We start from the raw sequence: 16,794 nt of genomic DNA, 5'->3' as shown, positions 1-16,794 counted from the left end.
GGCACTTCTTCTGGGCTTTCATCTTCTTCCACCACAGGGTAAAACTTGATAGGAGCTCTACATTTTACTAGAACCAGTGCTGAGCTCTTGATGGCATGAAAACTTTATTTCACTGACTGAAAATTCTGCCCAAGAGAATTGACAGCACACCAACTATACAGGCACACAACACTTGTCTCCATTTTTACCAGGGAGGACAAGACTATTTCCACATCACTAGGCAATGCTGCCATGTAACTCTGCAGGGTCTCCCACTGGCTGAAAGGAGAGCTCATGGGAGGATGAAGCCTGGCCTTGGTATCCCAGACTGCCAGAGCCCTCTGTGGTCCTCATACCCAGCTGGGCCACAGCAGACCCTGGGGAGCACTGGGCCCAGTTCTGCTTGGAACCACATTTGCACCTGGAGCAGGGATGGGCCATGAGTGGAGAGGATCAATGGGGGTACAGGACAGAGCCCAAGAAAAACACACCCTCATCTCTGCCCATGACTCCTTCTTTTCTTAAACTTAGTTTTCTGTGGCCCTAGAGGCCTCCCCCATGTTCTTCCTGCTGCCTTGCAACCCCTTTGTCTCCTTGTGTGCATGGGAACTGCACCCACACTGCAGCCTCCTCACCCCTGTGACCCCAGCTCCCAGGGAAGAGCAGGTGCAGAGTGGGTCCTCAGAGTTCACACACATTTGTGGAAGAAACAAAGGAGTCTGTGAGTGAGTGAGAGAGGGACAAAGGCACATTTGCTGTCCCTGAAAATTCACATGTAATGCCCTCTCTTGTTCCTGTGACCCTCCTATACTTGGCTCTGGGCCACCCCTCCACTCATGGCAGCCTTTGATATCTCTATGCTCGATGTCCTCAATGCCCAAGTCCCCTGACATGCATCTCCACAGCTGAGTGATTATCAGAGAAGAGTTCTCTAACGACCCATACCTCCTCTCTTGCTGTCCCCACCTGTCCTAGTTTTGTCTCTTGGCTCCCAGATAGGGACCTATCCGCTCCCTTGACTCTTCACACTGTTCATCTCACTATCTCCACACCACATGGTTCAAGGTTCACTCATTTCTATTGAGGTTATCTTTTCCCCCATCACAGGGGTCACTCCCTCCTCTGAACCCTTCTGTGTCTGGCCTGTATTTCTATTACTCAGTGGGAGGGTTTATAGTTGGCTGGGATCACTCTTGTTCCAGTGACTATAACACCTAGTAAATTCCTTCACATATTGTTGATAGGGAGGTACTCTTTTGTTGAACTGATCAAAGCTATGGATGGGATAACGTTTGAAGTGTGTTAGTATATTCAGGGAAAACATTGGCAAAGGGGGTAAATCTGTGTCCCCTCCTTCCAAAAAGCGTGGTGTAGCTGTGAAGTTTGTAGGGGGAGAAATTATTCCAGAAATTCTGTTGTAGAGGCTCTTCCCCAGAATTCAGTCTTGTAACATTTAAAAAACTTATCAAAGTCACAGAGCATATAATTAAAAAATAAAATAGAACAAACAAATTTATAATGAGAAGCAGCCATCCCTTCCCCCACCTCCAGTCTTGAACTACAGGGGCAACCATGTTCGAATGTTGGGGTTTTGGCTATCTGGTGACCACTGCCATATTTTGAAATCCTGCCATTTAATCTCAAATAGGACTAGTGAGAAACAGCTCCTAAAAATAATGAAGTCATAAAAAGTGTAAACTGACTCACTATTTACACTGAATTATTGTTGCCAATTTTATTATGAAAATTATTGAAAACTATTCTAGACAAATGCCTTTAAGTCATGACAATATTGAATCAAAATGTTCACCTCTCCCTCTTTTTAGTATTAGGAGTGAAAAATTTTTTGATAGTTTTTGGTGTATTTTCTATATTGTTCTGTATACATATATTAATAGAATAAAATTGCTGTTTCTCCAACTCCTTAATTTTCCATGTTCTTTTGCTTCTTGTGGCCATTTGTTTTCTTGGTGGTTTGGTTTTCTCTTCATTCCATGGGGGTACAGTCTGGAAAGTCTATTGCACCTGATTCACGAGGCCATGGTGTATACTCTGTGTAGCCCTGTAAAGGCGCAGCTCACTCTGTCCTCAAGTCCTGTCTCTGGAAGTGGGCTTAGGAAGAGCCTGTATATTTGCTCTAAGCTGATATTATAGGAATGTGATTGAGCAGAGGCATATTTTTTTAAAAAGACACATTCCACATGCCTCATTTCAGGGTGCAAAATGGCTGCCTGTGGTTGAAAATAAGTTGGTAGGTAGAGACTTTAGCGCATTTAATTAAAAGTACTGCACTAAAAGAAAATGTAGCAATTATATATTATTAACCTAAGTGGTGCCAAGGCTTTGAAGTTGTTTGCCATGGCCCATTATTTTCCCTGATTGCATATCATCTGAGATTGAGCTGGGCTGTTTGGTTACGTAGGCATTTGGAAGAAGAACAACATAGTAAACCCAAGTACAAAATTACGATCTTTGAACTCTGTGCCATATATCCAAGCTATTGCTAAGTGAATCCAGTCTTTTGCTGCTACGGTTATTTTGACTGTGTTATGCTGCTTTCCCTGCCCACTCCCCAATCAGGCATTGTTTAGTTTATTGGAAAATACATGTTGTATATGTCAACTAAAAACAGGGTGTCATTTTGGGGCTTAAAGGGAGGAGGCTTTTGTTTCAAGTTGAAATGAATGAATAAGTAGATTGAAGATTCACGAACAGTGCTGGGTCCATTATCATAAGAAAACCAGGCTTTGCAAATGTAGGGATTATAAATCCTGCATTTTTGGTTTGGCCAAAAAGTCCCTTTAGTTTTTTCTGTAAAATAAAAGACACATTTTTCATTTTCACCCATAAATTTATTGAAGATATTCAGAATATGTTGCCTGTCTTCCGCTATTGGCTTCTAGTGGGTAGAGACCAAGGGTGCTGCTACACATCTTCCAACGCATAAAACAACCCACAGCAAAGAATTATTTGGCCAAAATGTCAACAGTACCAAGAAACCCTGCAAACCACTTTTGACACGTTCAGTGAGTGATAGCACCTTCTCCATATGATGTAAAAATCTTTTTTTGTGTTTCAGTTGCATTTTTACCTTTCTTGAAATAGTAAAGCTTAATATGCCAAACGTGTCATGTATCTTCTTCCATCTTCAGTATTAAAATGGCTGCACAAAAATTCACCTATTTTGATAAGACTTTTTAAATGCACATTGATATGACAGCTGTCACAATACAATCTAACAAAATTGTTTCGAATGAAATTAAAGACAACCAAGTGCTACTAGAGTCATTGTATGGAAGAAATCAGATGAACTTTTTTAGCCAACCCAATATATGTGTGGTGAGCAGCAGGGGAGGATTTCTGGCAGAGATAAGATCAAAATGTACTTTTCTGTATTAATAACTCTGCAAGGCAGCAAGGGTTTCAGTGAAAAGAATAAAATAAGGTTCCAGAACCGATTTTATTATTGTAAGCTGTACTCAGCTACACTTATTAAATAGAAGGTTTATTTGAGAGCCCATGATATATTTGACAGCTAAACTGACTAGGAATTAATGGGCTAACCCCTTCATTCTACAGAAGAGAAAACTGCAAAGGCCAGTGAAGTTGCCTAAGTGACTTGCCCCAGATTAAGTATTCTGTCCCCCAAGTAGGCCCCCACTTCATGTGCCACTTGCAAGTCTTGGGGAGTCTTCTGGGCTTCTAATCAACCGGTATAAAATGGAAGTTCCCACAACCCTCAGGTTCAGTCATTTGCTAGAACGGGTTTCAGGAAAACAGTTTACTAACTAGATTACCAGTTTATTATGAAAAGAATACAACTCAGGAACACCAGATGGAGCAGTGTATGGGGAAAGGGACAAAGGAGCTCGGTGCGCCCCTCAGGTGCACCACCCTCCCAGCCCCTCCATGTGTTCTCCAACCTGCAGTCTCTCCTAACCCTTTACTTTTGGGTTTTTATGGAGGCTTCATTACCTAGGTACAATTGATTAGATAATGGCTGTTGGTGATTAATCAAACCTCTAGCCCCTCTCTGCTCCCAGGAGGTGTGGGGTGGGGTTGTAATCCCTCAAGTCACCTCGTGAACACAATCCCAGGTGTGATTGAAAGGGATTTGTTTTGAATAACAAAAGACACTCCTTTCACCTTTATTGCTCTTATCACTTCAGAATTCCAAGGGTTTTAGAAGCTCTGTGCCAAGACCTGTGGGCAAAGACCAAATTATGTTCTTCTTATAAATCACAAAACCACAAGTATAACTAGTCACTACCTGTTTAAATGTAATGGCGGTCCTGGGGTCCTCCAGTTTACACCCAGTTGTTCAGGAGCCCAGGTGAATCCTGGATTTGCAATTTGCAAACTGGATTTATAATGGGGCAGGCTTGTAGGACTGAACCCTTAACCTGTGGGATCTGACACTCTCTCTTCATTGTTAACTATTTGAATATAAATAAAAATTATTTTTATTATTTTTATTATTTTTATTTTTAAAGTATTTCACTTTTTTTTTAAAGATTTTATTTATTTATTTTTAGAGAGGGAAGGGAGGCAGGGAGGAGGGGAGAGAGAGAGAGAGAGAGAGAGAGGGAGAGAGAGAGAGAAACAGAGAGAGAGAGAAACATCAATGTGAGGTTGCTGGGGGTTATGGCCTGCAACCCAGGAATGTACCCTGGCTGGGAATCGAACCTGGGACACTTTGGTTCCCAGCCCGCGCTCAATCCACTGAGCTATGCCAGCCAGGGCATAAAAATTATTTTTAAATAAGCATACTTAAAAATTCAGTTCCTCAAGCATGCAACCACATTTAGGTTGCATTGGCCAGCACTGTCCTGTCCCTTTCATGCCAGAGTTACTTACTACGAATCTAGACCTGGATTTCAAAGACCTGAATTGGAACTCCGTATTCACCGTTCACCCTGTCATAAGCTGTAAGATCTCAAATAGGTCCTCTAATCTAGACAGAACTTTGTTTTTCTTTTGGTAAAATGAGGTTACATATCGTACAATGCTACAGTGCTGTGAAATGTTTCGTGTTACACCTGAAGTGCTTATATAAAGGTAGAAGTTGGGGTTATTAACTTGGTTACTATTGAAAAATATTAGCACTAGCTAGTCTTTGGCCCTTTGCTTGCTCTTTGCTTGCTTCACAGGGAATTCAGGGTTTGTGTGGCGTCTCAGATTAATCTGCTCTGTGGGTGAATTCTGACTGTGCCGCAGTAGGTTAATGAATGCCTCTCTTTATTCTCTGATAAAATAAGACATTGCCTTCTGCCAAACTTCTTCCTCAGGTCTGTTCTTCACTGGGTCTAGTTTTTTTGTTTGTTTGTTTGTCTGTTTTGTTTTGTTTTGTTTTAATAAGCTAAGTGTAGTATAATGGTTAAGACCATGGGCTCTGAAAACAGCTTGTTCTGCCAGCTCTGCCAAACATCCTCACTGTGAGACCTTGGCAGTTCTAACCTGTTTTCTCATCATATGCCATAGAGTTACTGTAGAGGTTAAATGATTTGGTGCCCATGTACTTAGTCTAGTGCCCAGAACGTAGTAAGTGCTCAGTAAATTGTTGCGAATAATAGGTGATGACATTACAAATTTAGTATAGGAAATACATTGCAGAGTATTCTAGTTGAATTCTCTGGTAAGAGTACAAAGTCTATCTAGGTAGAGATATTTAGTGCTCAGAGAGAGAGGTGATGTTGAAAGTTTTGTGATTTACAAGAGATGGGATTTCTTACAATACTCAGGGCAACGTGCTTCTGGTTCTTTTTCTGTGTTCCCCTTTCCTTTACAGAGTGTCTCAAAGTCACATAAATACCTAAGAGAAACAGGCAGGTAATGCCCATGCATAAAACCTACTGTGTGAGAGGCTGTAGAGAAAGGAAAGGACCACACTGATCTGGAGAAGGTGTACGTGCCCTGTCCGGTGGGCCAAATCCACTATTAAGCTTCAGCCAGTTCTTGCCCTGAAGTGAATACATTAGTAAATAGAGATGTTTATATGACATTTCCAAATTTCCAGTATTGGCTCAAGTTTTATTTCAAGCTCTATACATACTAGATAAGTCTTTTGAGGTAAGAAACACCCAAACGTGTAAAGAATTTGTATAAGAGTTTATTTGAGCCAAAAGTGATGACAGTTGCTGGGAAGGAAGCAAGATCTCAAATGCTTCTGAGACTGACAGTTTCAGTGTCTTTCATGCATTTGAAATTAGGGATGGATTTTTATGCATTTGAAATGAAGGAAGATTACATTTGAGTGTGAGCAGGCAACACAGGGATTGGATTACTGGACAGTTAACAAGATTTTGGGCTCTATTGAGGACGGTCACCGTGTTGAAGGAGGGGTCTGAAAAGAGGCGTTTCAAAGGTGTGTTAACCTAGATGCACAGAAACAATGGACAGGGCTTGCTTAAGGTAAAGAAAAACCTTTTACAGGCCAGTGGCTGACTACTCACCACAACCTGCCATTAGAAATTTATGATCAGATCATCCTGTGAGGTTACTTTGGGATAGGTGTATTACAGAGCTCTTTTATTGTCCTCAGGAGTTAGACAATATGTGCGGCCAGATTTAGGGGGGATACTACTAATGAGAACCAAGGGTACTAGAGCAGTATCTGGCAGAATAATGTTTGGACATGCAAACTGTGGTCTCACATTTACTATTGCTCTAGGATTTATGGCTTGGTTATTTGGAACAAAGGGATGGTTTCACTGTCATCAACGAAATCCATGCGCTGTATATGGCAGGAGGTGAAAAAAAAGTAGAAGGAATTCAGTGAGCCTCTCTTTAGGCAGTAACCCTTGAACATATTCTCAAGAATTCCTTTGCTAATAACCCCAATTTACCTTGCCTGCTCTTTCAGGTGTCTTAAAATAGCATGATTTCCCACAGGCTTATTGAAATGATGGTGCTTCTCTACTTAGTAAAACATTTCTGCATTAGACTTCATTGGCATTTTCATGTTTGTTTGTTTTTCTCTGAGCCACGAATTCAATTTGGGAACACAGTTAATCATACAAATCTTTCTGGGGATTTCATTTTGGTTAGCATTTGGATTTGGGGGAGGGAATAGATTTTTTTCCCTTGATATTTTTCAAAGGTATTTCTAGATATTAATATAGAAATCAGGGAACAATCGGGCACAGAAGTCCTCCTCACCTGAAGCTGAATGTATTTCAAACACAGAGAAAAAGAAGGTCTGGGCATGAGAGATGGTTGTGTCTCATCCTAAGCACAGCTGCTTCACTGTGATAAGAAAGCAGAGCTCAATATATGCTGAGCCAGCCAAAGTTTATCTTACCAACTATTGGAATAAAGGAAGAACTTCCTGTGAAATACAGCTAGGGTTGCAATGTGAAAAGCTATGAGCATGACGCATACTGGCAGGGGGCACTCCAACAGGATTTCCTGTGCTGGAAAGGAAGCTTATTGGAAGTCTTAATTCATTCAGAAATGTGGAGACCTAGTGGAGACCTATGCCTATTAAGAGCTTGGTTTCGCATTTACAGAATCTAATCTAGTCTAATACAATCAGCTCAATATTTGCCACTTCTAATGTATAAGAAGATGATGCATTCTGATATCTCATTGTGGTTTTAATTTGCATCTCTGATAGCTAGTGATGTTGAACACTTTTTCATATGTCTATTGACCATCTGTATGTCCTCCTTGGAGAAGTGTCTATTCAGGTCCTTTGCCCATTTTTTAACTGGGTTATTTGTCTTCCTGGTGTGTTGAGTGGTATGCATTCTTTATATATTTTGGAGATCAAACCCTTGTCCGATGTATCATTGGCAAAATGTTCTCCCATACAGCTCGTTCCCTTTTCATTTTGATGATGGTTTCTTTACCTATACAGAAACTTTTTGATTTGATATAGTCCCATTTGTTCATTTTTTCCTTTATTTCCCTTGCCCTAGGAGATATATCAGAAAAATATTGCTACACGAGATATCTGAAATTTTACTGCTGTTTTCCACTAGGACTTTTATGGTATCATGACATATATTTAAGTCTTTTATCCATTTTGAGTTTATTCTGGTGTGTGGTGTAAGTTGGTGGTCTAGGTTCACTTTTTTGTATGTATCAGTCCAGTTCTCACAACACCACTTAATTCAAGAGACTGTTTTTACTCCATTGTTTGCTTGTGCCCTCTTTGTCAAATATTTATTGACCATAGACACATGGGTTTATTTCTGGGCTCTCTATTCTGTTCCATTGATCTGTCTGTTCTTATGCCAGTACCAGTCTGTTTTGATTACAGTGGCCTTGTAATACAGTTTGATATCAGGTATTATGATCCCTCCAACTTTGTTCTTCTTTCTCAGGATTGCTGAGACTATTCGGGGTCTTTTTGGTTTCATACGAATTTTTGAAATATTTGTTCTATATCAGTGAAATATGCCATTAGTATTTTAATAGGAATTGTGTTGGATGTATAGATTGCTTTGGGTGTTATGGACATTTTAATGATGTTAATTCTTCAAATCCATGAACACAATATGTGGTTCCACTTATTTGTATCTTCCTCAGTTTCTTTGTGTAATTGGAATCTAATGAACAAAATAAACTAACGAGCAAAATAAAACCAGAGACATGGAAACATGGAACAGACTGACAGGTGCCAGATGGGAGGGTGAGGGGGGAATGGTGGAAAGAAAAGGAAGGAACTAGTCAAAGAACATGTATGAATGATCCATGGGTGTGGACAGTGGAGTGGGGGTTGACTGAGGGACAGAAGGGTGAGCTGAGTGGAGGGGGGCAAAGGGGAAAACAGCTGGGATAACTGTAATAGAATAAACAATAAAAAAAGGAAGATTATGCAGTCTGGATTCATTCAAAACATAGTATGATTTTGAATGGGAGCATTTTCCTTGAATATATCATATATTTTTTTTTCTCATGATTTTAAAATGTAATTCTGCCAGCTGAAGCAGATGCTTCACTGGGCACTTTAGTCACTGTTCCAATATGGGATATTTCCTCAAATTAAAATTGAAGTCATGCTGAGTTTTAAACTAGATGTGTTGCTAAAATATTTAAAAGATTTATATTACATAAATATTATACAATTAAAGTAACCAAAAATTATCATTCAATCAGAATCATTTGAAATGATATGTCAAGGCTCAAAGCAACAGATAAGAACTGATAACTGTATATTGATATTATCTTAGTTAAGCTTTTTGTAATATTCACATTTACCATTGTTAGATATTGTTTTTTATAAATATATATATTTTTTAAGAGAAAAACAAGTAAGTTTAAATTCAGGCATACTTTTTGGCAAAAAAGAATGCTAAAAAGAGCCTCACTACTTGGTTCTTTTGCTTCAAATTGGTTGGAGGAGTCTTGCCATTTGTAATAAAAACATGCATTGCAGTTGTATGTGCAAATGGACTGGATATCCAAACCAAAGTGCGCTCTCGGCAGAGGCCTGCAGCTGTGCTTCGCTGCCCCTTGAGAGCGACAGAGCACGCCTGCCTGGAGTCTTCCCTAAAGCGATGGGCCAGATTGGGTTGTAAAGTAGCAAAGTAGATTTTAACCTGTGGAAGTGGACCAATAGTTTATTTTCTGTTCCCTGAAATTGCATTTAACTCGTTTCTAAACTTTGAAACAAATCATAGCCTCATGAGGAGGCCTGCACACTGGAAAGCATTATGCTAAGGGAAATAAGCCAGGTGATGAAAGACAAATACAATATGATCTCACCTTTAACAGGAACCTAATCAACAAAACAAACAAACAAGCAAAATATAACCAAAGACACTGAAATAGGAAACAGGCTGACAGTGACCAAAGGGGAGAGGGGAGGGAATTTCAGGGGAAAGGGGGAAGGGTTTACAGGAACAAGTATAAAGGACATATGGACAAAAACAAGAGTGGGTAGAAATGGGAGGGAGGTGGGCTGGGATGTGAGTAAAAGACAGAAAACTGTACTTGAACAGCAATTAAAAACGAAAGTAAAATAAAATAATTTTAAAAAGAGGCCTGCATAAATCTAATTGCTTAAAATTAGTTCACGTGTTTATTGTTATTTCTGTTAACCATTTTTATAATTTTTGTCACATTTGCTTATTTCCAAGGGTCATGGCAACCTCATTCTTCGCCACACTGATCTCTCCTTTCTCTGGATTTTGTCCATATTTTTCATTTGGTCACTCCATCGTATAAAGTATTATTTTAGTCTTGAGCAATTAGATTATAAACATTTTAAGGATAACATAGCCCTTTATTTCTCCTATACATACCGTATTTATATATGTGGCGTAACATTTAGGACAGTACTTTTTTTTACAAAGTAGGTTTTTAATAAGTGTTGTGTGATAGGATACTAGTGAGCCACAAAAAAAGATGAAATCCTGCCCTTTGCAACAACATGGATGGACCTTGAGGGTATTATGCTCAGTGAGATAAGTCAGACAGGAAAGGACAAAAACCATATGATTTCACTCATGTAGAATGTAAAACTAAAAAGAAACAAATGAACAAAAGCACACACGTAGATATACACATAGATTATTGGTTCCCAGAGGGGAAGAGGGTAGCTGAGGGCAAACTGGGTAAAGGGGGTCAGTTATGTAGTGATGGGTGGGAACTAGACTTTTGGTGGTAGGCATGTTATAGTGCATGTCGATACTGAATTATTATGCACCTCATGCTTATATGATGTTATTAATCAGTGTTATTTCAATGAAAAAAAAAGTATTGTGAGTCTGGGAGGGTATTCAGATGAAAGTATATAAATGTATATAAAGTGTGTGTATGTAAACATTTTATTCTAGAATTTATCACATGCACCCAGTAGAGAGACTAGCATAGTAAATTCCATGCACCATTACCTTCAACAACTGTTTTTTATAATTATGAAATGTACATAATGAATATTTTTATATATACACATTTAAAGGAAGAACAGTGAAAAATTAAACCCCATGTTGTAATTATCTGGCTTAAGAAACGAATGTCATTAAAATTCCTAAAGCCCCTGGAATGCATTCCCTATCCTCCCATGGGAGATAACTCCTACTCTGAATTTTGTGTTAATCATTTGTGGCTAAAGTTGCCATGGTTTTTTCGCTCATCAACACTTATGCTCCTTTCTTCTTTAGAAATATAACTTCCCATGTTTTAGCTGGATACACACCTTCTAAAGACCATTTCATGTGTTCCCTTGTGGCTATCTATGTCATGTGACTATGTTCTGACCATTGAGATGTGAATAGAAATGACATGGGAACTTTTGTGCTATGTCCTTAGAAAGCTTGTGCTCTCTACTCTTTCCCCTTTCTGTTAGTTGGAATGTGGACATGATGGCAGGTACTGAAGCAGTGTTTAGAGACCATGAGCCAGAAGCCAGGTGTTGAGGATAGAAAGCAAAAAGATTGAAAAAGTAGATTTTGTTTGCCCCAACGTAGGTTAGACAGAAGGTGCATGTCACTTCCACAATCATTTGGCTGACATACCCTGCTAAGCTTTTAAAAGTATTTATTCTTGACAAAGTAAGAGCAGTAGTTACATGTACAGTCATACACTGCCTAAGGATCTGAGGATCCCTGCTTTGCCTCTGGTTCTGGGTTTTACCTTAAGTGATATTGTAAGTGTCTTACTAAATGGTTATCAAAAGAATTCTGATACTGTATCATATATTTCAAAGTTGCTAAGAGAGTAGATCTTAAAAGTTCTCATCACAAGAAAAAAAATTGTAAGTGATAGATTTAACTAGACTTACTGTGGTGATCATTTGCAGTATATACAAATACCAAATCATTGTTTTACACCTGAAACTAACATATGTCAGTTGTATCTCAGTTCTAAAAAGAATTCTAAAGTATGCTATGTTTACTTATACAACAAAGTATTATGATCATTTATCAAAGTCTGGGCACAGGAGAGGGTAGTAGTTGCATATGCCCAGATTATTTGATAACTCCACTGTTATTCTCATTAGTTGATGAGAGCAGAGCAAAGAGAAGTCCCAACTCTGGAATAGTAGGTGGTCTAACTGTCTTGGTAAAGGACCGGCACCTTTTGAAAAAGCCAAGTAGATGCATCAGACAGAGCTCATGCAGTTTTCATATGGGGGAGTCTAAAAGCTCTACTCAAAACCTCCAACACCAGCTTTGATTTATACACAGCTCTAACCTACCAAGTCCTGTAAGTCTGCTTCCTAACTCATTGAACAGTGGAGTGAGCACTTGGGAAAGGGTGCTTGCTATAGAAGCAGACCCACAGACAGAAGAGAGAAGTAACAGCAAACAGGATGACAGCATAGGAAGGACTTCAGCCACAGGCAGCCTGGGAAGACACTCCCACATACCTCAGTAAGCCCTTTTGCTGTATTGGAACTGTAGTTCAGCAAAATGTAACAGTGTTTACAGAGATGAGCCTGAGTCATCAGCATAGTATGCTTAGTGCATTGTGTTTTAAAAGATGAGAATCATTCAGGCACATGGAGGAATGAAAACTTGCAGCCCTGGAACTATAGGGAAAAACTGGGAAGACTGACAGATACAACTGTGTCAAAATTGTTAACTTCTACATGCAGAAAAAAAGAAACCAAAATAAAATAAGGCAAACAACAAACTGAAAAAAACTTGTTTTACTATTTGCAACAAGCAAAGGGTTAATATTATAACCTAGAAAGGAGTCTAGAATTTATACAAGAAGAGAAAGAGGAGCTGATAGATTAAAAATAAAAGTTTGTACAAAGGTAATAGAACTATGTTACTTTGAAAAACATGTATTTTTACATTTAAAATCACAAGTGCATATAAATTAAAATACAACAAAGGCATAGGACTTTGTATAAGCCATTCTAGAAAGACCGTCAGCTAAACATATGACATTTCTGATTTTTTGTTTGTTTTGTCTTTTCGTGTACATGTGAAAGGGATAAAAATAATTAGGTCCCCAGAAAACTTTGCTAAGACTATCTTATACCATTGGGGGAATTTTTTCTTAATAACCATACAGGGATATGTGAGGATATTTTCTGAGGCCCAAAAATTTTATGGAAATTTTAATTTGAATACTTTAAAAGTTTTCTCTGTGATCTTAAAATGGCATGTTTTGGATTATATGTTGAACACCTCCTAACAGGTTGTTGCCTCACATTTACTTTTTGAAAAACAACTTTATTGGGGTATGATTACCATAAAACTCACCCTTTATAAGTGTGTGCTTCTATGACTTTTGTAACTTTATATAGAGTTGTGTAGCTGTCACTGCAGTCTAGGTTTAAGACATTTCCATTACCCCCAAACTGTCCCCTTACATGTTTGTGCACATAATCCCTTATCCCAGTCGCAGCCCTTAAGCAGCCTCTGATCTGCTGTCTGTCTCTCTAAGTTTGCCTTTTCTTGACATTTTATATACAAGGAATCAGACAGTATGTGTTATTTTGCGTCTGGCTTCTTTCACTTAATGTTTTTGAGGTTCATCAGACATTGTAGCATGGGCCAGTATTCGTTTCTTTTCATTGCTGAGGAGCATTCCATTGTATGGATTTTACATTTTGCTTATCTGGTTGCCCTGTCCCGGGCACTGGATTGTTTCCAGTCACCTTTACTTTCGTGTTTACAATCAGATTGGTACCAATAACCATCATGAAGCTAAAATTATGACACAAGACTTCTCAATTTGAGGTTTTTAGAATTATTTTCCAGGATTCCTTATTACAGTATTAAAGGGGTCCATCCATTATTAACATTCCAGAAACACTGTTTAAGTATGTAAGACTTAATGATCAGTATCCTAGTGACAGGACTTACCACCTCCCCCCCCCATCCTGAAGTGTTAGATAAAACAATATTTATATCTCCCTATATGGTTTGCTTAAATGCATAATGAACACTATGCCTTGGTTTCTGCCTACTAAAGCTAGAACAAGTTGTTACAGTAATCCATCAGTATAATTAAGTGAATCCCTGAAGGAATCTTTATTCTGTATCAGTTCTTCAAAAGAAACTAATTTATACATTGCACTTTGCCGTATATTTTATATATATCCTCCAACCTTCTCTGAATATCTTTAAAAAGAAGAGAAAAAAAAATCAGTCTCCTCCCAACAGATTGACTTGGGATAACCTAAGCTTTGGGGGAATTTATTGGAATTCTAATAACGGAAGACAGAATTGAAGGAGAGTTGAACAACCAGGATCCAGGGTAGCTCTGGGGAACCAAGTTATAAGGACTCAAGGACAGTGGCCGTGGGATGCTGGCATTCACATAATTCAACTCCACATGCCTTCAGTTCTGGTGTAACTGCTCAAATCAGATTCCTGGAAGGCTGGGCTGTCTGTTTATCCCTGAGGGGTTGAGCGCAGAGAGTAGCCACAGAGACTCACCTCGAATCAATTTCCCACACTTTTCCATTTTTTACTTTCCTTTTTTTCTCTCCTTTTTCTAGTACAGTCTTACCTTTATTTAACACATCTTCACTATTTTTAAAATGTCTTCTATTAATCCACCTTGATTATCTAATTGCTTTCTGCCCCCCCCTCCTTTACAACTTTATTGAGATATGTTTCACATACCATAAAATTCACACATTTAAAGTGGTTCACTGGTTTTAGTATATTAGAGTGTCACCACAATCTATGGTTAGGACATTTTCCACACAACTTCAAAAGGAACTCCTTAACCATTCATTATCAGTCACCTCAATTACTGCTCTCCTCTCTGCTGCTCCCTACCCCACCCTTAGCAATCACTGTGCTACTTTCTGTCTCTGTAGTTTGGTCCGTTCTGGACATTTCAGATGAAGAGAATCATGTAATATGTGATCTTATGACTGGCTTCATTCACTAAGCATATCTTTTCAAGGTTCACCTGTGCTGTAGCATGTATCAGCAGGCACTTGTGTAGTATTCCATTATATGGCTGTACCAATTTGGTTTATCCATTCATCAGTCGATGGACAGTGAGGGTTTTTGTTTTTGTTTTTGTTTTTAAGTATTATGAAATACTGCTATGAACACTTGTGTGTAAGTTTTTGTATGGACATATATTTTCGGCTCTCTTGGGCATATACCTAGGGGTAGAATTGCTGAGTCATGATTAATCTATGTTTGGCATTCTGAGAAATTGCTAGTGTTTTCCAAGGTGACTGCGCCATTTTATGTTCCCAACAGCAGTATATAAGAGCGCTAATTTTCTTCACATTCTCACCAACACTTGTTATTACCTGACTTTGGTTTTGATTTGCATCTCTGATGGCTAGTGATGTTATTAAGCATCTTTCATGTGCTTAATGGCCGTTTGGATATCCTCTATTCAAATTCTTTGCCAATTTTTAAATTGAGCTATTTGTCTTCATTGTTGAATTGTAACTTCTTTATATATTCTGTAACACAAAATCCCTTGTAAGATATATGACTTGCAAATATTTTCTGCCATTCTGTGGGTTGTCTTTTCATTTTCTTAATGGTGTTCTGTGAGACATAAAAGTTTTCAATTTTCACGAAGTCCAATTTACCTATTTTTTTCTTTTGTCACTTTGGTTTTAGTGTCATATCTAAGAAACCATTGCATCGCCTAAGCTCCTAAATATTTACTTGTATGTCCTCTTTCAAGAGTTTATGGTTTTAGCTGTTACATTTAGGCCTGTGATCTATTTGGTATTAATTTTTCTTTAAGTCGTAGGGTAGAAGTCCAAATTCTTTTGAATGTACATATTCAGTTGTCCAGCACATTTGTTGAAGATTGTCCTTTCCTCATTGAGTTTTCTAGTCACCCCTGTTGAAATTCAATTAGCCATGAATGTGAGGCTTACATCTGGATTCTCAGTTCTATTCCATTGATGTATGTTTCTCCTTATGCCAGTACCACACTGTCTGTTTACTGTAGCTTTGCAGGAAGGTTTGAAGCATGAGTCCTCCAGCTTTGGTCAAGTTGTGTTTTTGTTTGTTGGTTTGTTTTGCCATCCTCTGTTGTTTCTATTTCCATATGGATTTTAGGATTGTCAATTTTTGCAAAAAACAGACTGGCTGAGACTTTGATAAAGGATGCTTTGTATCTGGTAGATCAGTTTGGAGACTGTTGCCTTCTTAACAATATTGTCTTTGGATCTGTGGACACAAGACGTCTTCCCACTAATTTGGATCTCTTTAATAACTTTCAGCAGTGTTTTATAGTTTTCATTGTGCAAGTGTTGTACTCATGTTGGTTAAGTTTTTCCTAAATATTTTATTCTTTTTACTCCATAAATGTGTAAATGGGGTTTCCTTAATTTTGTTTTCAGATGATTCATGTAAATGTGTGGAAATAAAATTTGATTTTTGTATATTGATCTTGTGTCTCTCCACACTGCTGAAATTATTCCACTTCTTTTTAACTACATTATCTTTACAACAACAATCTAAAGTAATCCAGTAGCATTAAAAATATCTATAAAATCAACAAAATTAACCGAACTACTCTGAAATGCATGAGGGCATGAGCTGATCCAAGCCCTGTCCTCCAGGACTGTGCCATTCTCACGGGTGGGCAGAGCCCCCCCACTTGCAGCCCACTCTGTCCTCTGACCTTCATGCTGTCTTTCTACTGTATACGCCAACAGATGCACCTGCAATCTAACATCTCTTCTTAATTGTGCATGTTTTTTTCCTTTTCCTGCAATAAATTTCCTATGTATCCTCTTTAAAATTTGAGGTATTTTTGACTCTCCGTGACTACCCCAGTCAAACACAGGCACTCCTGTGTTCCTGCTGTCTTTTGCACTTGGCTTCACTACAGAAATTATACTATTTTGCTGGAAATAGCAAAATAGTATAATTATCTGAATGTCTGTGCACTCTTAGACATGGCCTTTGT

General features: G+C 38.5%; 1 protein-coding gene across 2 annotated transcripts in view; it reads left to right on the top strand.

Annotated features, from left to right (window-relative positions):
- SRGAP1 (SLIT-ROBO Rho GTPase activating protein 1) overlaps nt 1-16,794 on the top strand; it is a 265,130-nt gene that overhangs the window by 38,781 nt on the left and 209,555 nt on the right. The window lies entirely within an intron of this gene.

This window comes from Phyllostomus discolor, chromosome 2, assembly GCF_004126475.2.
Source record: "Phyllostomus discolor isolate MPI-MPIP mPhyDis1 chromosome 2, mPhyDis1.pri.v3, whole genome shotgun sequence".
NCBI lineage: Eukaryota > Metazoa > Chordata > Mammalia > Chiroptera > Phyllostomidae > Phyllostomus > Phyllostomus discolor.
The sequence above is the reverse complement of the archived record's forward strand: the minus strand, read 5'-3'. Positions and strand labels throughout refer to the sequence as shown.